The following is a 23276-nucleotide window of genomic DNA, read 5'->3' on the forward strand; positions in this document are numbered from 1 at the left end:
CAGCCAAGAAACTTGATTGTATATTTTAGTATGTCTCTGTATGTTGTTTTAGAAAACGAACGCAACTACACTTTACAACCTCACCCGATCTATATGAGCAGATACGTGTTGCAGATGGATGCTTTGTCCAATATAATGCGACTTCATTTCTACATCGATAAAATAGTGAAATAATTGGTTTTCAACTGTTATACTTCTTGATCACAGGTATTACTAATATCTATAAACATTATATTACGTGCTACACATATACTTAACTTGGCATCTAGGTATCTTAAGCAAACTCTACCTTCCGGCACATTTAAGTATTAATTACTGCATATACATCTGTGCGCTCAATACCATTGTGAATGACGATAATAATTGTAATCATTGCATGTTACGTTCCTGTTCCAACGGACTTATCGTGCGTAGTGTTTTATGAAGTAATTGTGCTGAAAAATATTAAATGACTGGAATAAACGACAAGTGAACTGTTGCCGGTGAATATTGTAAAATAGTCCTGTATATCAAATTTCAATATATAAAGAAATATGGGGAAAGCTCTTCTAAATTAATGTGACCTAATTCCCCTTGGTAACATATTAATAACATCACGTTCTTTGTCTTGAAACATGCATCATTACATTCTGCAAAAAGAATCTTCAATATACAAATGTACATGTATCAAGTTAGGTACTCCTAAAGTAACACAGGCTAAATATAAGCTCTATTCTAAACAACTCATTACATGTATCAACATACAAGTTAATCTAATGCTGTTGTTTTAATCTGCTAACTTTCATATTCTGTTTCCTCATTTCCTCATCATGTCTAGTAACATTGTATAAAACAGCTATCACTGCTGATGTCTGCATGGTACTCTGTATTTATTTGTAAAATATATTCATGATGTAGTGTTGCCTTGAGGTCCTCTAAATATCCGTCAATCTACATTATATATTACTCCTCACAGGAAACAACTCAAATCTAACCTATCGTTAAGCCCTACTGGCATTAATGTTTGAAGGAAGTGAATCCAATAAGTTTCTCTTTGGAGTAATCTCTTCGTGTTATCTTGTCCCTCTATTTTTGGTACTAACTTCACTATTTGTACTTGTAGCTGCACTTCAATCCAGTGGTTTGCAACTGATGCTGATCTTGTTTGTGTCCTTATGGTACTTTGTTTTCTGTTAATCTTGTTTTTAATTTTTGTTCAGTTTTTCCAATGTATGCTCTGCCACATGGGCATTTAAGACAGTATACTAGATGCATCGAGTCACAGTTAGCCGAGTGTCGGAGTGAAATTTTCTTCCCTGTTACTGGATGAGTCAGTATATTGCCCAGTACAATATTGTGACAGTGTATACAGTTATAGCATCTAGTCGTGCCTTTATGTGCTTTTTGCTGTAGCTGTTTGGTCGGACTTAGGATGATATCCATCAGATTTTTTCCTCGTGTATAGGCAAAAATTGGTTTCTCATCATAAATGCCATTAAAGTCTTTTTCATTTTTCAAAAGATCCCACCTTTTGTTTATAATATTTTTAATTTGATTCGAAGATGTTGAGAATCTAGAAACAAAAGTGAAAGCTGTGGTTGATTTTTTTGCAGTCGTTGTCAATAATGTGTTTCGATCTTTAGTTGTCACTCTGTCCAAACTTTGTTGAAGAATATCCGTGGGATAACCTCTTTGTACAAATTTGCTGGTGTGTTTACTCCATTGTCTTTTCAACGTGTCATTTTCAGAACAAATTTTTTTAATTCTCAAAAAATGTGAGTATGGAAGATTCGTAAGCAGACTTCTGGGATGGAAACTCGAGTAAACCAATGTGCTATTTCTATCTGTTGGTTTCGTGTAGATATCTGTTGTCAACTTGTGTAGGGTTTCATTCTTTGTAATTAACACGTCTAGAAAATTGACCTGTGTTGTGCTAATCGCAGATGTAAATTGCAATTTTGCATGCTGGAATTTCCAAGGCGGCTCTCGCTCTCAAACGCTTTTTGTCTTGAGTGGAGTTCAGACCTCCTATATGCCTTTCTGCCAATACCACTCCTTTCCATATTGCTCAAGATTAGAGGCAACTGGTCCCAAGTCATTCTTGTGGCTGCACACTGAGCACAGAGAGTCTGGTAAACTGAGCTTCTCCAATTGAGTATTGATCCTCCGATCAGGTTGCCCCTTCGGTAGTCTCGTCTGTTGCATCAGCAGGGGAGGATCCACCACCGAATCTATCAACTCCATGCCTTCTTATTTGGAGATTGGGCAATGGCAGTTGATAGCATTCAGCCTTCCTCCCAAAGCCTATAAAGTTATTTTTGCAGCCAGGAATCCCTCTACCAAGACTGTGTACGCCTGCTGGTGGCACAGATTTGCAAAATATTGTACAGAAAGGTTTACTGATCCTCTTGCTGCTTCACTTTCTCATATTTTACTTTTTATTTTGACCCTTGCTTATCAGGTCTCTGCACTGATCACTCTCGAAGGGCGACTTTTGACCCTGTCTGCCTTCCTGAGGTTCCCAGACCAATCCTCAATATACAAATCTCCCATTGCAAATAGATTCCTCAAAGGAATTGTACATATATTCCCACCTTCTCTCATTGTGCCTCAGCTGGGCCTTAATTTGGTTCTCACCTTTCTATTACGCGCTCCACTTGAACCTCGTCAGAATTCCCCCCTCAGGCTGCTTACTATCAAAACAGCCTTTTTAGTCCCATTTGCCTCTGTTCGGAGGATGAGCAGATTGCAGGCTCTGTATTAAAAAGCTTCCTTACCTGACCATCTTCCCTCATAAATTAGTGCTTCGCACTACGACCTCTTTCTTATTGAAAGTGGTAACACTCTTCCATGGGGGGCGATCAGTTACCCTGCCCACTTTCAACGCTCCTACTTACCCATCTAAAGAAGATGAGTGTCTTCACCATCTGGATCCAAAAAGAGGATTGTTGTTCTACCTTGCCCACACTGATGAGTTTTGGGTGGACAACCAACTTTTCGTGGGGTACGTTGAAACAAAGAAAGGTCATGCAGTGCAGAAGAGGACTATTTCTCAATGGGTTTTCCTCTGCATTCAAATTTGCTACGCTCCACCAGAGCTAAGGCTTTATCATTTTGTCACTTATATCCATAGTGTTTGCTCTGCCAGCCCTCCCCGCTCACTTGCCATGTGGTGTACGAGTCTGACAGACTCCGTTTGGAAGAGATATGATTTCCTCACCATGTGCATGCAAGGTTGATGAATGTCAGAAGATAGTTTTCACCTTATACAGATTATTCTACCAGTGCGTGCCGGCTCTCACGTTTTGCAGATCAATGCGTTATAAGGGCATGCTGTTCTAGTTTTTGCTTCCTGGTACTTACAGTCCTAAATCGGTAATGGGATGAGAAGGATTACAGAATCTTAGATGAAGGGAAAAACTGACCTAAATAACCCATTCATGCATGAAAACGTGAGAGCTTTATACAACCATGATCGACCAGATAACCTAGTGTAATCAAAATGGAAAACATGGAATTGGAACAGTTCCATGTAATTTTTGGCATCTAATTAGTAAACAATGTGTAACCTGAATCTTTTGTTTGTCATCAGACTCTTCAATGTCTGGCTGTTTAAATTGCAGTCTTTCTTCTGTGCCATTGGTTGAACTCCTATGTCTATGACAACTCCTGCCAAACGGGTTTAAAGATCTTGTCCTCTTATCATTAGCGCATCACTGGATCTATTTTCACTAATCTGCCCTGGTGCTGTAAGTAATGAAGGTGAGCTGTGACACCACCTCTCACAGTAGAACGTCATCAGACCAATGCAGAACGTGCTGCTGCAGTTGCTTGTTACTTACTGAGTTGTGGTCTCTCCACCCGTGCCACCCGCTGTGCTGGGTTCAAGCTGAGGGTGGGAGGTAACTTTGACTAGAGTGGAAGTATGGATGCTGAAGGAGGGAATGACTGCCCAGCCCGGGAAAACGCAACCCGAGTTGAGCATCTGAGTGGAGTTTAATTTCAAGCAGAGAAGGTGCAGGCAGCACACTACATGCAACAGCCCAAGCTGTGCCCAGCGCAGTCACAGGTTTAGCTCTCTACAAGGCTTTAGTTTAGTGTTCTTCTAAGGATCATAAAATGATTTCCACTGAGCTGGTTAATATGCTATTAATAGTGCTACAAAAAGAAGGAAGCCATTAAGGGACAGGCAATGCAAAAATCAAGAGACTGTTATGTCACTTTCATGAGTGTTGCCCACTTCAATGCTGTATTGTTTCCCTGTGTTTAGTACTGTTTACGGTATCATGGACTGCGGTGTTTAAAAAAATTAAATTAAGCTGATGGTGGAAAACGCCGGATCTACCCATTGCTCGCCTTACTCCTGCACACAGAGACCCTCTTTACAGCGGCTGCCCTGCCTTTCATAACACCCAGCTCGACCGCCTCTATGCTTCCCAGCACTTGAATTTCTCTGTATTTCCTCATTTAATATTGCACATTCTCCTGCGCCCTTCTAGATAATCTGCTTAAAGCCCTCTGAGAATGCAGAGACTTTCATAAATATTCAATGGTTTTTGTCGTTTGTGAAGCATCAGTGCGGGACTGCTCAACCATATTAGGAAAGATGGGGTGTTAAAGTACTCTCTTGACAGTGAGATACGCTGCTCGGCTCATCAGCTGCTCAGCAAATACAGGTGCGTGTGGCTATTGTGGAAAATAAAAACACAGTTTGCATTAACAAATAAAAACAAACACTGTTTTCCTTCAAACTCAGTAACGAGTAGCAAATTTATCTCTGTATTAAATCCTGGCATTCCCGGAATTGTCATCCTAAATTCAAAGTGGGAAGGGAAACAGTGCTGCTATAACTTGAATGCAGGGGAAAACATGCATTGGCAGAGCCAATGGGTCGCTACTATGAGAGTTATTTGCTTTGGCAATGTTTTGTAGCCATACTGTACAGCAGCGCAGATGCTTTGTAGTGTTAACAAAAGTGTTTTTTTATAGTGCATTGGCACTGGATGCATCTAGTCCCTTTTTTATTTTTAGCCATGCTGCACAGCTGTCACGCTTTTATACAGCAAGGCTACAAATCATTGCCAAAGTCCGCATACACATGCTTTTGAGGAGGAACAAAAGGCAATGATAGAGCCAATAGTCTCAAAGGCTAGACCTATTGGCTTTGCTAATGCCTATTAGGCCTCTTCATAACACCCATGTGATTCCGAGCAAATAAGTTACTTTACCAATGAGTGAAAAAGAAAAAATATTGACCTTTAGCAAATAATCCTATCACATAAAAAGAGCAATTTCACCGATGTGTATATCTTAGTGAAAATACATTTGAAAGGCAGATACCACCTTTCACAATACAAACGGTAAGCATCCATTTCAAAGGAGAAAATGGCTTCTTTGACGTGCATGTGGTATAGGAAAGCATAGCTAAAAGACAAGAGGTTCAACAAGTACGACAGGGAAGAAGAAAAAATAAATGTAGCACCTTGCACAGGCCAATTATAGGGCAGCAAATAAGAGTGACAGTGAAGCCAACAAATGCTAATCAATAGCCAGGCTGCAAGCCCCTTGAATACAATACTAGCAACCCGTCCCGACATTGTCCGGGTATGAATTGCTGCCGGCCAGTAGTATATTGTTTTGTAGGATTTCGTTTTTATAGCATTTCCTATCTGTGACAGGCCTGTGAAACCCTCCGATTCACAGTGCACTGCTAATGCATTTAAGAGTGTGCGTTCAGTAGTGTCCGAGTTTCCCTACTTTATTTTTCTTGCAATATTATATAGCGTGAACTCGACAACATGGCATGAGCACAATTTACATTACAGAAGAACACATTCATTTGTGGTAGGCATGGGGAGACAAAGCGATTTGCCTGGAATCACAGGATGTTGAGCTGATGCAGAGATTCGAACGTAGCTCCCCAGCTCTAAAGTTCGCAATTCTAGAACTTGTGGCGGGAGGTGTGTCTAAAAGTGTATGCCGGTGCTGGCCATCAATGAGAGAGACCTGTGCATTTTTCAAATGGGTGGTGAAAAAATATGAGTATGTTGCTGGAGATGTAGGCCGCTGTGCCACCAATGTACTTACCGGGGCAGGGTAAACACCCATTATTCCGCAACTTTCTTTCCGCATACCATCACTCCGCATACTTTCATTACAAAAGTACCATGACTCCGCAATGCCATTATAACGCATAGCATTATATTTTATATGCTTTTACCATGCATACATTTACAACGAAATTCGTTGTAAATGCATGAATGGTAAAAGCATGTTTTTTTAATGTTTGGATAAGGTAAGTATGGGTATAGGGGTATATGTTTTGGGGTACTGCGGTATATGTTTTGGGGTGTTTGGATATTTTAAGGGTTCAGATATAGTTTTGGGTTATGGGGTACAGGGTTGGTTTAGGGATAGGTATGGGTTTTGGGGTACAGGGGTATTTTAAGGTTCAGGGCTAGGTTAGGGGTATAGGGTTTTTTTAGGGTTCAGGGGTAGGTTGGGTTTTGGGGTACAGGTTTATTTTAAGAGTTCAGGGCTAGGCTTGGATTTTGGGGTACAGGGTTATTTTTAGGGTTCAGGGCTAGGTTTGGGTTTTGGGGTACAGGGGTATTTTTAGGGTTCAGGGGTAGGTTTGGGTTTTGGGGTACAGGGGTATTTTAAGGGTTCAGGGCTAGGTTTGGGTTTTGGGGTACAGTGGCATTTATAGGGTTCAGGGCTAGGTTTGGGTTTTGGGGTACAGGGTATATTTATAGGGTTAAGATGGGTTAGTGGTTAAGGGTGTTGGGGTATTTTAAGGAGTAAGTGTGGGTTAGGATTATGGGGTGCAGGGATATTTAAAGGGAGCAGGGTGGGATTAGCACATGATATGAGACATGGCATGAAGGGCGGAACGCACCACACTCCCCCAGCGTTTGTCACGCCCCCAGCACACGCACACAAGCACACGCCCACAGCACAATGCAGACAAGCCCACAAGGGACTACTTTGCTGGCACGGCTCTTTTACCTTTTAAATGTATATGGTGGGCGTCTGCATAGCCTATGTCCTTCTGCTGCAACTTCCCTTTCCATAGCTGTATTGGGTGTTGTGATTGGTGCTATGGTTCCTGAGATTACACGCCTCAAAGGTTTGGGCTCTCTCTTTATTATATTAGTATGGATCTATTGAGGCGAGGGCACATGCAGCGCATGTGCTGTCGCAGGTGAGACCTAACAAGCAGTGGCAAATGAAGTAAGTCTGGGTTTAATATGCTAATGTATGCAACACTAGCATATGAGAGCTAAACAAATGGGACGGAGTCAGAAGGAGTGGACAGAAAGAGGTATAGTTTTAAAATAGTCCCTCATGCTGTTCATTTCAAGCACTCACGTGGAGACGCATAATGAAACACAGACAGCTAATGGCGTTAGGTGAAAGATGAATACTCTGCTGAACTGAACCAAAATGTGACCAATCCTTGTAAGAGGCTGCTCGAAGGAAGCCAATGGCTGTAATTGGCAAACACAAGGCCCATTCTATTTATTTTGCTAGATGTAGTTCTCTTGAACTGCCTCACCATCAAAACCAAGACGTATCAAGTACAGACTCAGCCGCCTGCATGTCTCATGAGGCAGCTTGAGATTTCTTTATACAGTTCAATGTCTTGAAGTTGCTACAACCCCCCCCTTGGACAAATATTTATGTTTCAGAAAAGTTGAGAACTGAGGGCCCATTTGAGAAGAGACAAGACTTTTAACAGCATCCAGAAACATGCCTTGTACACTGAAAGTGTTTCCTTCAGCTTCATTACAACACACTTCACAGGTACAGCATAGGTAGCAGCATTGCTGCTGTGCAAGCATGTCTCACTCATAGAACAGGCAGAGCAGAAGCAGCAGTAATGTAGCTTTGCCATACACACACACAATTGGAACAGTATAGAGAGAAACACCACAAGCCCCCCTAACACACAGAAAAGTTTCAGCACAGGTTTTAATACTGCAAGCAGTCCTCAAGCATGATGAATAGATGCAATATGGGCAGCAGCAGTGCTCGGTTTTATTGAATAATTGAGTAGGTGCACCAGATGTAGCAGTGCTATATATAGAATAGGCAGAAACAGTAACAGTGTAGGTTCTCTTGCAGAGATAGGACAGGTACAGCATAAGCAGACAGATTGCATTCCTCCCTCATACACAGCTCTAGTATGTGACAGCACCAGTATACAATTTCATCACCCCCTACTGAACCCACACAGCAAAGGCAGCCAAAAAGCAGTCTTACAAAAGAGGGGTGGTATAGACAAAGTGTTCCCAAGAACTATCAATAGATGTTATCTTAAATGTCTTCAAAGGAAGAATTTCACAACATTGTTTTTAATCACAACGTGTGCAGTAGAACAAAATTCATAAAATACATCAACAATTGATCACAATTAATGCCCCTAAGGGAATGGGAAGGGAAGGTAGTGAGTGAAGAGTGAGGAAACTATACGAATGATGAAACACTGGTCATGTTGACCTCAATAAAAGGGATATTTTCTAATTAATTATAACAAACTAAAAAATAGCAATTCATAAAACAATCACTTCAATAAACTCATGCCTCATGGAAACAGAATCATAAATGATATATCAGGAAGGAGGCTGGGAGAAGGAAGGAAGTGTTGACGTTTCGACCCAAATCAGTGCAGGTGTACGATGGAACCTTGCTAGAGGGTCTTCATCAGGACAAGACCGGACGAGGGGCAGGTAATCTGCGTAAAAATATTTTATCAAAGTTAATAATGGTCCAGCTGATCCATAGTCAATCTAAATATATTGCGCATGGTCAGTGAGAGAAAGTTACCCTAACAACACTCTTAGTGAACTAAGGGCGATTCGAGGAGCACAGTTAGTAAACTAAGGGTGATTCGAGGAATATATTAAATATCAGCGAGAGGTGAGCGAGACATCACACAGTGAAAACAGTGTCAATAAATGAATACCACATAGAAGGTATTGTGGGTTGCTACAACAGTGTAGACAGTATCAGTCTATACAGTTCATTGTAAAACCTAAGTAACGATCTTACATAGGTAGAGATATCCTGAAGCTTTCTTGTAATATGGATCATATAGGTCAGACAGCAGTAGACAGTATTCAATATGGTTCAAAGTGCCTGTCGGATAGATGACCCCGGTTAGTTATTATGGAGCAATATCGGAGTTATGCAGTTGTCAACTTACAACTCCTAATATTATTTACCTCATAAATCAGGGAATGTCACGTTAAATCGATAGGGAAACCGTCATATTAGTCAGGATCCTGCAAAAGATGGATTGACGAGAGGGTCACAACTCGGTACGATACCGAAAAAGGGGGGGGGGGACAGGTAATAAAATCAACAGTAGCGTACCTGCAATATCAGAAATGGCCACTTTCTATGCAGTGAAGTTTCAGTAACCAGTTAGTCGGGTTCCACTGCGCGGGTAATGATTTCCAAGGTTTGATAAGGGCCGCATAAGTCGGTCCAATACCTGAAAATAGAAGGCGGCCATCAGATGTTAACTGGCATCCCAATCTGATGCATATGCTGAAAAAAACGTTAAACAGCGGTTTTCCTACCTGTGATTAATTGTTGATGTATTTTATGAATTTTGTTCTACTGTACACGTTGTGATTAAAAACAATGTTGTGAAATTCTTCCTTTGAAGTCATTTAAGATAACATCTATTGATAGTACTTGGGACCACTTTGTCTATACCACTTACTCACCCAGGTCCCAGTGACTTATTGGGTTAACCCGTGTTTTTACTTACAAAAGAGGGGTGGCATGGACACATACACTCACATTTCTCACGCTCATAGTAGGTACAGCATTGGCAAAAGCAGTCTGCGCTTTCCCTCCACATATGTCATGTTCAGTGCAGGAAGCAACAGAAATGCATAACTCATCCACAGACACAAACATGCAGACAGACAGACACACACACACATACATACAGCCTAAAACAGCTACCAAGGGTGCCAACAAATACATCAGGAGTAATAGAACAACTGTCGCTCATAGAAGAGTACGTTTTTTGGGGCGTTTGTCATGGTTCCCACTACTACCTTGATGAGGCACTTCTTTCTGCCGTAATTCATCCTTTTCAGTTCATGTCTTCCCCATCATAGATCTCACTGGGTGAGATGCCATTTTCATGAGCAGAAATGGTCTCTATCATACCACAAAAAATAATACCATTAAGATGGTCGGCTTCCCTTTTCCTGTGACCAGTATAATTCGTCACTCTGTAGTTCATGAAAATACCAACAAATAATTCACAATTTAAAATACACAATTTCCAGGTTGCCTCTCCATCCCACGGATGGTGGTAGTGCAATGCAGGACTGTGAGGAGGAAGACCTGAACTCAGAGTAATGGAGATTACCAGTAAGGAACTGAGGCATTGTCTCATCATGCATCTTCCTTGCCCCTCTCCTTACTTAGCGAAGCTGAAGAAAGAGGCAAACATATGGAAACCTAGCCAATTAAATGATGCTAGAAAGACAACATTTATTCAGATATTAACATTAAAGAGGCATGTGTCAGCAATTGGCTGTCACACGCACATCCTGCCCAAAGCCTCAGTCGGCTATTGCCCAACAGCGGGTAGGGTTTGAAAGGATCCCCTGGTGCAAGCACTGGAGTTTTTTTTTATCTGACACGGAATCACTTTCACATCCCTGCCTGTCCCCACCAATCTTCAACAGCACGCTGCAAGGCGCTCAAACATCACAATTTAATCCACCGAACAGATCCCATAACTTTCCGACACAGACATTTGAGGAAATTGTGACTTTTTAGCTAAATTTGAAGTTTGCAGGGGATTCTGGGTAAGACATTGTTGGGGGAACCATGCAAGCCACACTTCCCTGGACTCCCCCGGTGTGTCTAGTTTTCAGAAATGTCTGGGTTTTGTAGGTTTTCCTAGAATGCCAGCGATCCCCCGACAAAAGACACTGTTGACCCTCTTGCAAAACCAGGTCATTTTGGGATAGATCATTTTGATGCGTCATAATACATTTTGGGCCCTTTCCTGTTGCAGGCACTTGGCTCACTCACACAAGTAAGGTAGCATTTTTATCGGAAGACCTGGAAGAACGCTGGGTGGTAGGAAATTTGTACCAGGCTGGTGATCCCTCATCTTTCCCACACAGAAATAGGAGGAAAATGTGATTTTTGTTTAGCTAGATTGGAGGTTTGCAGCGCATTCTGGTTAACCTCGGAAATCTAGTTTTCAGAAATGTCTGGTTTCTTTTTAGTTTCCCTAAATGGCCGCTGTGCCCGGGAACAAAAAGGCAGGTGCCTCCCTTGCAAAACATTTTGTGATAGATAATTTTGTTTCCAGAATACATTTTGGGCCCTTCCCTGTCACAGGCACTTGGGTCACCCACACTAGTGAGGTAGCATTTTTATTGGCAGACCTGGGGGAATACTGGGTGAAAGAAAATGTGTTCTGGTCCCATGATCCCACAACTTTCCCACACAGAAATGTTATGAAAATTTGACTTTATAGCTAAATTTGAGATTTGCAGGAAATTCTGGGCAATAAAACTTTGGGGGATCCACGCAGACCACACCTCTCTGAACTCCCCCAGATGTCAAGTTTTATGAAATGTCTGGGTTTAGTAGCTTTCCCTAGATTGCCGCCGAGCACGGGACCAAAAATGCAGGTGACCCCCTTGCAAATACAGGTCGTTTTGTGATAGATCATTTTAATGCCTCCACTATACGTTTTGGCCCCTCCATGTCACGACACTAGACTCACCCACACAAGTGAGGTGCCATTTTTATCAGAAGACTTGAGGGAATGCTGGGTGGGAGGAAGTTTGTGGCTTCCCTCATGTTCCAGAACTTGCCATCTCAGAAATGTGAGGAAAATGTGTTTTACTAGACAAAGTTTGAGGTGTAGAAGGGATTCTGGGTAACAGAACATGGTGAGAGCCACACAAATCACCCCATACTAGATTACCTTGGGTATCTAGTTTTCAGATATTTACAGGTTTATGTGCCGGCTGAGCTAGGGCCCAAAATCCACAGCTAGGCACATTGCAAAAAATCAGCCAGTTTTCAGTGGAAAAATGTGATGTGTCCAATTTGCATTTTGGGCTTTTTTCCTGTCACGGGCACTAGACCTACCACACAAGTGAGGTACCATTCCATTTTTTATTGGGAGACTTAGGGAAACATAGTATAGTAGAACAAGTTTTATTACCGATCGTCTTTCTCTTCATGTGCACCTTCCAAATGAAAGACATGGGGTAAGAAATAAGTCATTTTGAGAAATGCTCTCTAATTCACATGCCAGTATGTGTAACCACAAATTCAGAGATGTGTAAATAACCACTGCTTCTAAACTACATATCTTATGCCCATTTTGGAAATACATAGGTTTCTTTGATACCTACTTTTCGCTCGTTATATTTTACCAAATGAATTGGTGTATACCTGTTACCAATGAAAAAGCATTGAAAGTTGCAGCTCAGTTATTGGCTCTGGGTACCTCGGATTTGTGGTGAACCTACAAGCCTTATATATTTGCATTACCAGAAGGGTCCAGTAAATGTAACCGTATGCTGCTTTTGAAAATCTACCATATATTTTATAGGAAAATCTTGAAGGATCTACACAAATGAACCCTTGATGAATTCAGAAATTTGTCTACTTTCCATAAATGTATAGTTCTCCAGGATTCACTATGGGACCCTGGGTTTCAGACCCATTTCTGCCACTAACTGGAAGGAGGTTGAAAGCAGGTAAAATAGGAAAAATGGTCTATCTCCCAGTTAAATGCCAAAACTGTGTTGAACATTTTTATTTTCTGATTCAAGTCTGCCTGTAGCTGAAACCTGGAATGATAGTGATTTTAGCACTGCAAACACTTCACTGAAGCCATTTGCAGAACGAAAAGCAGATGATTTTTTCTACAATACTTTCTTCCCATTTTTCTAAAAAAAAACAACCAAAGTTTAGCTGCACTTTGGCTAATTTCCCAGTCTCTGCCAGAGGAATCTACAAACCCTAGATATCTTTAGAATTGCCAGGATATTGGAAACAATGACACACATTCGGCATGGATACCTTATGTGGACAAAACGTTATAGGGGCCTAAGTGAGAAGTACTCCCAAAGTGCCAGAAAAAGGCTTGGCACCAGGGGAGGGTGCATTGAGAGGTGTGGGGGTTGGGTGGGTGGGGGTAAAGACCGAGCAGAGAAGTGGTTAAAGTGTGATGAACTGCCTTTAAAACAAATTTAATAAAACACTGTTGAAAATCCACTCCCCACCTGTACATGATAATAATTCATAAATGTATTAGATGAAGCACAAGTAGCTGCCATGCAGTTATCCTTCATGGGGGCTTCCTTCAGCGTAGCCCAGGAGGTCGACGTACCTCTGAACAACCTCCCATTGACTGGACCTGGTAAAGAAATGTCGGATTTCTCTTAATTGAGGGTAATATTCTGTTTTAGCTCTCTCTTTAGCTGGCAGCAGAAGGCTGTAACCGGCGTCTAGAAAACCAAATGTGAAAAAAGAGACTGCACCTTCCTGAAAAATTCTATCTTTAAAACATAGATAGCACTGTATGAAAATTAAAAGTGTGTAACTTCTCTTCTTCCTGGGTGGAAGGATTGGGGAAATAAAATGGAAAAACCAAAACCTGAGATACATGGAAGTCCAATGGAACTTTGGGCGCAAATGTAGACTTCTGTCTCAAGATAACCTTTTTGTAAATAAACAAAGAAAAGGGTCAAAATGAAGCAATGCCCGTAATTTGCCACTTCTGCAACCTGAACAATTAACAACCAGAAAGAGAACCTTATGGGAGAGAAAATTAAGCTTTACTGATCCAAATGGTTCAAACGACAGATTCCAAAGGTCTTAACACCAATGAAAGTCCTAAGTATGCACAGGACAATGAATTACTGGGCATGTAATACAATGACCTCTTAACAATCTGGATACCAAAGGATCTAATTTCTCGAATTCTGGTTTCCTTTCGAATAGCTGTTCATTTACTATGCCGTGTGCAAACTGCAAGCCCAGACTAAACCCATCCTGCAAGAAGTTGAGAAACCTCATCGAGTCAAACAGACTAGGAAATAGACACTTTGAGGAACACCAACTAGCAAAAGACCTCTAGTGCCTAGCACAGACCTTCAATGTAGTAGACTGTCTAGATTGTTGAATCACTACAGTGACTTCTTCTGTACAACCTAAAGCTTGAAGTTTTAACCTCTCTAGCCCCAAAACCGCCAGCTTACATCTTGCCAGAGGTGTTCTATTGAGGATTGTGCTAAGAAAGCTGACAGCTCCAGAGGAAGAGGCCAGTGGAGAGCCACTGATAGTTGAAAAAGAAGAGGAAACCAGTTAATACTGGGCCAGAATGGAACCACCAACAGAATCCGAATTGATCTTCAATTATATTCTGGATTACCGTGGGAATCCAGGGACCGCAGTGAAAGGTGTACAGAAGATCCTGGGACACTGGATTGGAAATGTTTCTACTGCCTAAATTCCGGGGGCTGGTGCACAGCTGCAACAATTTGGAACCTTGAAAATCTCCTTGGTGGCAAAGCGGTGCAGCCAAGGAGTCCCAAACTTCTGTGTTTACTGATGGAAGATACTTGGATGCAGAGTCATGTAAACCGATGGGGGAAAGGACTGACTCAGATGGTCCACAAGCAAGTTCTTCCTCCCCAGAACATGTACTGCTTGTAAAGAAAGGAAATGCTGCTTCCCCCAAAGACAAGTGAACTAGGTCAAATGAGGTAAGGCAGAAGGCCCTGTTCCCAGTGGCGTTAAAGATAACTTTTGACCACCTGATTGCCCGTGCAAATTAGAACTGACTGATTAAAAATCATTGGAGCAAAATTAAGAAATGCTAGATGCACCGCCATTAACTCTTTGCAGTATGATGACATCTGACCCTTCAACAGTGACCACCTCCATAGAACTTGGTTGGTCTGAAGCGTTGGCTCCCAACCCCTCCAGCTGGTATCCTTAGTAATTCCTTTGCCAGAGGGGAGAAGAAAGGAAGATCCCTTGATCAATAAGAATGACTCCTCGTGAAGCCACCATTGTTGGTCCTGAGTAACCTGCGATAGAATAGGACATTGTAGAAAGTAATCCTGAGATATTGAAACCCAACATCTCAACAGGTATCGGGGTAGGATGCAAAAATGCAAGTGCGCACAAGGAAGGATCATGACTATAGAGACCATGTTTCCCTGAACTACAAGCCATTCATTCCCTGGCTAAAACCTCTAGTTTTGCTAGCAGGGAAGGCAGGTGACTTTACTTCTCTTTCTGGGGTTGGGAAGAAATATCTTACCTACCGTCATATAGAAGGAAATCTCAATGAGCTGAATTCTCTTTGATGAACCCAGATTGGACTTCTCCATGGTCACTAGGAATCAGACTGTATAGAGTCTAGAATGTCTTGTAATCTTATGATATCTTAGAAAAAGAATAAGAAGCAATCAACAATAATTTAAGTCAGGGAATAAACTAATACCTTCTGCGTGTGCTCCACCCACCTCAGGAAACAGAGCCTTCATGAGAGTCCTTGAAGTTGATGTCTGACCAAAAAGCAGGGCTTGAAATTAAAAGGACAAAAAACAAAACAAATTGCAACTACACAAAAACAACGCAACCTTTGTGAGCTTCTGTGAATGGGGATATACAGTAAGCATCTTTCAGATCTATGGAGTTTAAGACATCGTCCTTCCTCCACAGTGGTAGAATTGCAGCCATAGTCAACATTTTGAATTTCTGATAAGGCATAAATTAGTTCAATTGCTTGAGATGCAACACATGCCTGATAGTCTATGAACTAGGAAAACGATGAAAGTAGCACCCATGCTTGTCTTCTGCCTTTGGAGCTGGGATTAAAGCGGATTTAGATAGAAGATCTTGAATTCCTTCCAAAAGTTGATTGTTGCAGAGGGTCTTTGGAAGAAGAGTTTAGCGAAACATGCCGGGGGTTGAGAGGAGATGTTGATCAAAAACCCTTCTTTAAACCTCTTAACTTCCCATCTGTTGTCAATTTCTTCCCACTAAGCTTGAGAAATATATTCCTAGACCCCCTATTTGAACAGCACACCATCAGAAGAAGCTGCAGCCGCACCCAACATATCAAAGGAAACCTCTGCAAGTGCTCTCATTTGCTGCTCTATGATGGAGAGAGTCTCAGAATAGTCATTACCTGGCTGAATTCGGGAAGTCAAGGTTTGAAAATCCTTTAAGCGTCATTAGTATGCATAACTAGCATAAGTAATAGTTCTAATTCCAAACTTCTTCTCGGCATATGCTGTCTTAACAGCTATCTCAACAACTTTCTTGCCTAGTGGATCTGCTGGTGGAGCATCTTCTGCCATCAGCATGCTCTGGGAAAATAGACCAACCACGAGGGAATCCACTTATGCCAGAGAAGAAAACTCTTCAGTAAATTTCGTAATTGGATAACGCCTTGACACAAATCTTTGAAAAGACTATATCTCCACATTTTCCCAATCATGCCTCATAACTGTCCTTATTGATGAACGCAGAGGCAGGGGATCAGGCACTTTCCACTGATATTGACTAAAGAAACCCTGTTCCCGAGGTTGCTCTATTGCAACTGGCACGGTAAGATTTACTCTGGTTTGCTGCAGAATGTCTAAAAGTTTAGGACCTTGAACAAACCGACCATGGAACTCTTTCTCCTCATTATGTTATGTTATGTTAAAATTTCTTATAAAGCGCTCGTTCGCCGATTAGTTTCTTGGTGCTGAACTAGAATAAAACTATTTGCTGGGACCTCACTTAATTAGTTGTCAACAAGTCTAATTATAGGCTTGGATAAATAGCCAGGTCTTAAGAAGTCTACGGAATCTCACAAATTCCATACAGGTTCTAATGCCTGAAGGGTGAGTGTTCCAGAAGCGGGGGGTCAATACTGCAAACCTGCAACCACCTATTCGTTTCCGTTTATAGGAAGAAATGGTTAGAAGATTCTTATGAGCAGAGCGTAGGCTCCGTGCAGGTAAATATTATTACCATTGACTTCAGCTAAAGTGGTTACTACCCTGGGAAATTTAGAAAGAGCCTCCATACCAGCAAAAACTGCCTCAAAACTAGTCTAAATCATATGCTGACTCAACTCCACAGTAATTTTACATAAAGAGGCCGGCTGAGCCTCCTACGCATCAGAAGCAACATGCTTTCGCTTGTCTGTTGCCTTGGTAGAACTCCATAATGCTGCTCAGCATACACTAGATGCCCACAAGAAAAACACTTATTAAAGTCTTGGTTGCTAGCAACTTCCTGCTTTATAGTGTTGCCTAGCAACCAGGGCTCAAAATCTCACAAGATTCACTCTAAGCAATACTGCATAACTTTAAGTAGACATTGTGCTCGCATCTACTGATTACACAAGAAATCCACGACTAAAGCAGGTCCTGACTACCAGTGTGACATGCCTCCCACTTTTTGAGCAGGTCTTCAAGACTTGTGCCCCCATCACTTCGACCTACTTTGTGATGGCGTAGGTGATGGGGATAATAAAGGCAAATCAATTGGAAACTTGCTTACTGAAGTTTAACATAACAAAGCTAGGGAATGCGTTTACCTGTTTCAGAAACCACTCTCAAACTTTGAGAAATTAAAAGACAGGAAGAATAGAATGACAAGTTTGTCTGTTTATACTGGTCAGCTGGAAGCTGAAGTTAGCCATCTTGCTGGTATTTTTTATTTGTGCTCTGTTAGAAACCATTTCTGCTCCTATGATTGGCATCTCACCAATTAAGGACTGGGATGAGGAATATGGCCATAGAGGTAATAATACAAGCATTTGCCTCACACTGGAATACTATACCTTGGTACCATCTGTACTAGCACAGCCCAGTGTTATGTTCCTTTCCAGTGCAACCTCTCAGTGGTTTAGTCACCAAACACCTGGGATCTGTTTCTGACAAATAGGTTATTGGCCGTATTTATCAAAAGTTTGTGCTGCTTTTGAACCACGCAACGGGTGCAAGCGCGATACGACTCTTTTAAGTGCGATCTTATCGAGCCATGCAAGGCCACCATGTGTGGCCCTTAGTGGATTGATAAATCCAGAGTAATGCAACACAGAGCAAATCACTGTGTTACTCTGCCTCGGGGAGGTGGTCCGTGGGTGGTGCATAGGTGTTCCCGTGCAACACCCAAGGAGTTTGATGCATTCTCGACATTTACCAGAAGTGGTAGAACTGGGAATGGGCAAAAACTGCTACGCCTCCTCAGGTGAGGTTAACGCGGTGTAATATCTTATTCTCTCCTTGTTTTTTTCCTCTTTCTATGTGTGCAGCATGCAGCACACTAGAAAGAGAAAAATGTCTCAGGCGATTGTTTGGTGTGCACAAAGGTGTCCCTTCCTGTACAAAAACAGTCCTACCTGCAATGCAGGCACTCAAGCACCATGGTGCAAGAGTACCTGCATTAGCGCTTAGCAGTACATTGTGTGTCAGTGCTGAGAAAAGGAAGGACTGTGCCGCATTATGTTAAATATGGCACATTCCTGCACTTTCCCTCTCAAACAGCACCGTGCTGCAAGGTGGTTTGCTGCACTGTGTAACATAATGATAAATATGCCCATACAAGTTTGCAGCTCTAGCATGGCTGGCTCAGCCTTTCATCCTTGACCTTTCATCCTACTGTGACCAGCAGTCAAGTACAACATCAAGAAGCTGAGAGTTATGTGTTATTTACAGCTGAGGAATCCTGACCTCATCATAATGAAGTTATGCTCCCCACCGCTGACAGGCTGGTTTCTTTGTACCGAACTCACTCTATCACCTTATCTGCAGATGCACACAATGAAAGCGGTGACAGATGAACTTGGAGAATTCAAGGAGAGGAAAGTGCAGGGCTTTACGAACAGGGATTAGCCTGGCTAGAACAGCAGCACCTTGAAACACTGAGAGGGGAAGAGGAAAAACATTAATGTATGAAGGAAGGACTTAGATCCAGAGCCAGGCTGGCCGTAGCGGGCAAAGCTGCTGGTGGCCACTAGGATGGGGGCCGGTTTTGGCCCCTGGGGGGCTGGTTTTGTTACTGGGGGCCGACAATATGGGCCTTGTAACAAAATCGGCCGAAACCGGCCCGTGCAAACAGCTCGGCTGCACCCTCCCAGCTCCCTTAGGGGGGGGGGCCGGCTGAGCTTTTGCCAGGGCCGGTTTCGGTTCCCAGTCCTGCCCTGCTTAGATCTTTTTGTTTGCAGTTCACTATCAATGACCCAACAACATTTTGATGTATTTCTATGGAGCAGAAAGGCGCAGATACATGTGGCAATGTGGGGCTGTTCAACTGGGTGTGTAGACCAGTGGTTTATAACCTGTGGTCCGGGGATGTCGGGGGTCTACGAAGACTATTCAGGGTGTCCACGACTGCGTAGGAAATTAAAGAATATTTACAGATTAATAAAGTTTTTATAAATGAAGAAGCAACATTTAAAAATGTTAGACGTTCCGTAAATGGGAAGGAACTAGAAACTGGAGGCAAAAAATTAAGTCAGTATCCTCAGATAGATTCATGGGAGCAGTGAAAGTGCATCAAACAGGATATAATGTTGGCGATGGGTGGCCTCAATTGAATTTAGAAATGCCCCAACATTCCCATTAAAATTAAAAGTTAGTTTAAAAAAATGTGGATTACATAAAATAGTTATTTTCATTTCTATATGTGTTTGATAAATGTTTGTTTCGTTATTCTTTTTATATTGTTATGTGGTACAGACCATTCACAAATGCAGAGGCAGGGGCGAGGGGCCCCACTTCCAGTAATTTAGTGGGGGTCCCCGGATTACATTAATAATTCACCGGGGTTCCCGGTTCCAGTAATAATTAAATGCGGGTCCACAGAAGTCAAACGTTTAAGAACTCCTCGTGTAGACACTGGCATGAGGACACGAACGTTTGCTGTGTCAGTGGGATGAACTAAAACACGTGTTAAAGCAGTACATTTATACGTCTGCATGATTCGTACGCTCTTCAACACTAAACCAATGAGGCTCAATAAAAGAATGCTTTCAATTCGTATTCCGGAGTCCCCCTTTTCTTTCCCGCTGGCATGCGCTTCCATCTAGTGGTAGTAAAGCGCCACTACAACCAAAACTAAATGTAATCCTTTGCTTTACTGCTTTCATCCGATACAGCAAAACTGTTCACTCAAAAACATGTTTCCTACAAATGGAGTATTTTGAAAGTTTAAATAAAGCTGAGTAATTGTTAAGTAATGATTTTGTGTAATTATTTTTTCGTACAACGACAATCTTCAGTTTGTTGATACACAGCAGGCAGAGTGCTGCACATAGTAAGAGGGTCAGAGTATTTGAGGTGTGTCACCGTGTACCCTATGTTAGGTGCTTGTGCTGCAGACAAGATACATCTTTAGAGAAGACTTATTCAACGGGCTACTACCTGAGGGAGGTATCCCTCAGGCGGCTTTCGTCCCTGGGAGGACATCGGAGATGCGGACCATAGATGTCAGCACCTCATCATTTTTATTTTTTTTGGCGGATTTATATAGCGCTTATCCGACCCAAAGTTATTAGTGCGCTTTACATGAGCACCAGAGGCCTCATTTATGAGGCCGTGCATCACTTTTACGCTGCCGGTGCGTCACTTTTTGTGACGCACCAGCAGTGTAAAAAATGTGCCTTGTTGCACCATATTTACAAAGTGACGCATCTAGGTAGATGCGTCACTTTGTAAACCCCTGCGCCACATTATACCTGCGCCAGGTATAATGTATACAAGGAGGGGCGTATTGAAGCAAGGAAGGCTCGGAAAAGTGACACAGTGAAATCTATGAGATTTCAATGCGTCACTTTTAGGACACCGTTGCGTCAAAATCTTGCGCCTGCCTCACAGCAGGCGTAAGACTAACGCAGGCCCTTTCACATGGGGCTTGCCCCATGTGAAAGGACGCATTGCTGGAGTGGCTTCACTTTTGTGACACTCTCCAGCATTACGTCACTTTTGCGCTTACAGATACGTCAGAAATACTGACGTCTCTGTAACTCCTTGCGACATGATGCGTCATGCATTAAATATGACGCATCAGGAATGTCGCAAGGAGTGCGAACTGAGAAGTGACGCATCGCTGCTTTCACGCATCGATGCGTCATTTCTCATAAATGAGGCCCCAGATACGTTACACAAGTACATCCAACCTTTCCCTTCTACCTGTCTGCTCTTTCATTGCAGAAAAGTAGTATCGAGGCGAACTGTCTACTGCAGCAATTGAATAAATGAATGGAAGAACGAAAACTGTTTTAAGCGCGTGACTACTCCACACAGTATGAGCTAAATTTACAGCAAGCTGCTGAGGGAGATTTTTAGTTCCTTCCTCAACGCCCCTTACTGAGCAATGGCCCACAATAAGAGGGGAAGCTCAGTCCACTCTTTATAATAAAACAAACACAAGTCAGGGAAAGATGGGGCAAAAGCACAGGCGAAGCAAGGGTACCTTGAGTCAGGGCGGGCCCTAAATCGGATTGACTGGGATTGCGCCAGGGGCGGAAAGAAAATGTGGTGTTTATTGTGGGGGCGGGTGTCATTGCGGTGTGACCGCAGGAGGTGTGAAGAAGATGAGGGCAGTGCAAGGGTCGGGGACCTAGGCCCCCCATGCAGTTAGAATGACCACACAGACGCAGTGGTATACTATCTGGAACTGGCCCAGGGCACCTGCACCAGTCCCATGTTATTGGCAGGGTCACCTGACCAGTGATACCTGTGATGGATGTGCGGTGAGTGTTGAAGCCAGCCCTCAAGGAGTGGCTGGCGGAAACACATCTCTTACAAAGACTAGAACATGACCAGCTGGTCACTACATCCCTCCCAAAATGGGACGAGTCCAATCTGTTGGAGAGAACAAAACAACAAAACAGAAACTCCACTGAGTTTATTCAGGTTGCTTGCAGAACAGGATGAGTGGAGAGGTGCAGCTGGGAGCACCAAGCATTAAGAGACACCTCCGTCATTTTAACCAGACTACTCTAGGCATGAATAGCAGTGCAGACAAGGCCTGCCTTAGGGCAGTGCGACCGGTGCGGCTGCACTGGGCGCTGACCTGTGGAGGGGGCGCTGTGTTGAGCAATAACTTATGATTGGAGAGATGAGGGGCAATTTTGCCTGGTGGTGAGAGAATCCGAGAAGGCGGTCATGGGGTGTGGGGGGGCAAAATTGATTGTGGCACATTGCAGCACCAATGCTAAAGCCACCCTCAGTGTATGTGAAGTCCAGATTTCTCGCTCACCAGTCCAGGCTGTCACAATCCATCTGGGCACTGGGGGTCCTGTCCCACTTGGTCTAACTGCATGGAAGTCTATTTACAATGTTCGCTGTGAGGGTGCATTTGGAGAAATAGTGGAGTCTGCTTCTAATAGGTCTTCAAAGGTGGCCTGTCTCTATGGATAGCAAGCCTCCAAAGACAAATGACGTCATAGCGACTGTTGAAGAATCTTCTTTGGATGCCACAGTGCTTCCAGCTGCCCGATGGTGAAGCAACTTCCGGTTTACATCTTTCACCAGGATTCCCCTCTCACAGGAATCCCCTGAGGACCTCCTCAACGGGCTTTCACAGGATTGTGTGAACTGCTCAGTATACCTCCCATGCCACACCATAGGGCCATGAGGAAACTGCCATCAGTCCCACCTTGAAGTCTCTAGCTCTACCTCAAAGGTTTTTGTTTCGGGGTTGGTGTACTCCTGCCATTGGGACTCTGGTGCACAGGCATCTATAGGACAGTCTTTAGTGTAGTCCAGTACCCATGCACACTTTTGTTAATTCCTGATACCTCACATGGAGCAGCTGCAGACACATCATTCTTAACGGAACTCCCCTCTCACGGGAATCTCTTGAGGCCCTTGCCCCTGGATTGCCACGGGACTGTGTGGCTGTGCAGACCTCTCATAGGCATTGCCAAGAAGTCTCAGAAGAACTCCCAACAGGGCCACATCCAAGCTTCACATGCAACCCCAAGGGTGGATCGACAAATGGTCAATATTGCTCTCACCAGCAGGCATCAGGTTTACCAGTGCACCCAGCTGGTTCCAGGCGGCCAGCCTTCCACAGTGCCAAATATGTCTCCTTGACCTCTGGGTGTTTCATAGGCACAGGGCTCCACTCTAGATATCCAGTGCTCCTTGGATGTACTTGGTTGCAATAACACTCACAGTTATTCTGTAATTTGCGGTGTGCCAGATGTATACTACACGATTTTCTTGTTCTTTTCCGTCACACTCTTGCAACACTTTCCTTCTCCT

At 43.0% G+C, this 23276-nt stretch overlaps 1 protein-coding gene across 1 annotated transcript in view; it reads left to right on the forward strand.

Moving 5' to 3' along the window:
• The first annotated feature begins 4539 nt into the window (after positions 1-4539).
• LOC147709106 (synaptosomal-associated protein 25-like) overlaps positions 4540-23276 on the forward strand; it is a 301468-nt gene continuing 282731 nt past the window's right edge. The window contains exon 1 of the mRNA XM_086927712.1: positions 4540-4655. The gene's annotated coding sequence lies outside the window, so the exon portion shown is untranslated. The remainder of the gene's footprint in view (positions 4656-23276) is intronic.

Source organism: Lissotriton vulgaris, chromosome 6 (assembly GCF_964263255.1).
Source record: "Lissotriton vulgaris chromosome 6, aLisVul1.2, whole genome shotgun sequence".
Lineage (NCBI taxonomy): Eukaryota > Metazoa > Chordata > Amphibia > Caudata > Salamandridae > Lissotriton > Lissotriton vulgaris.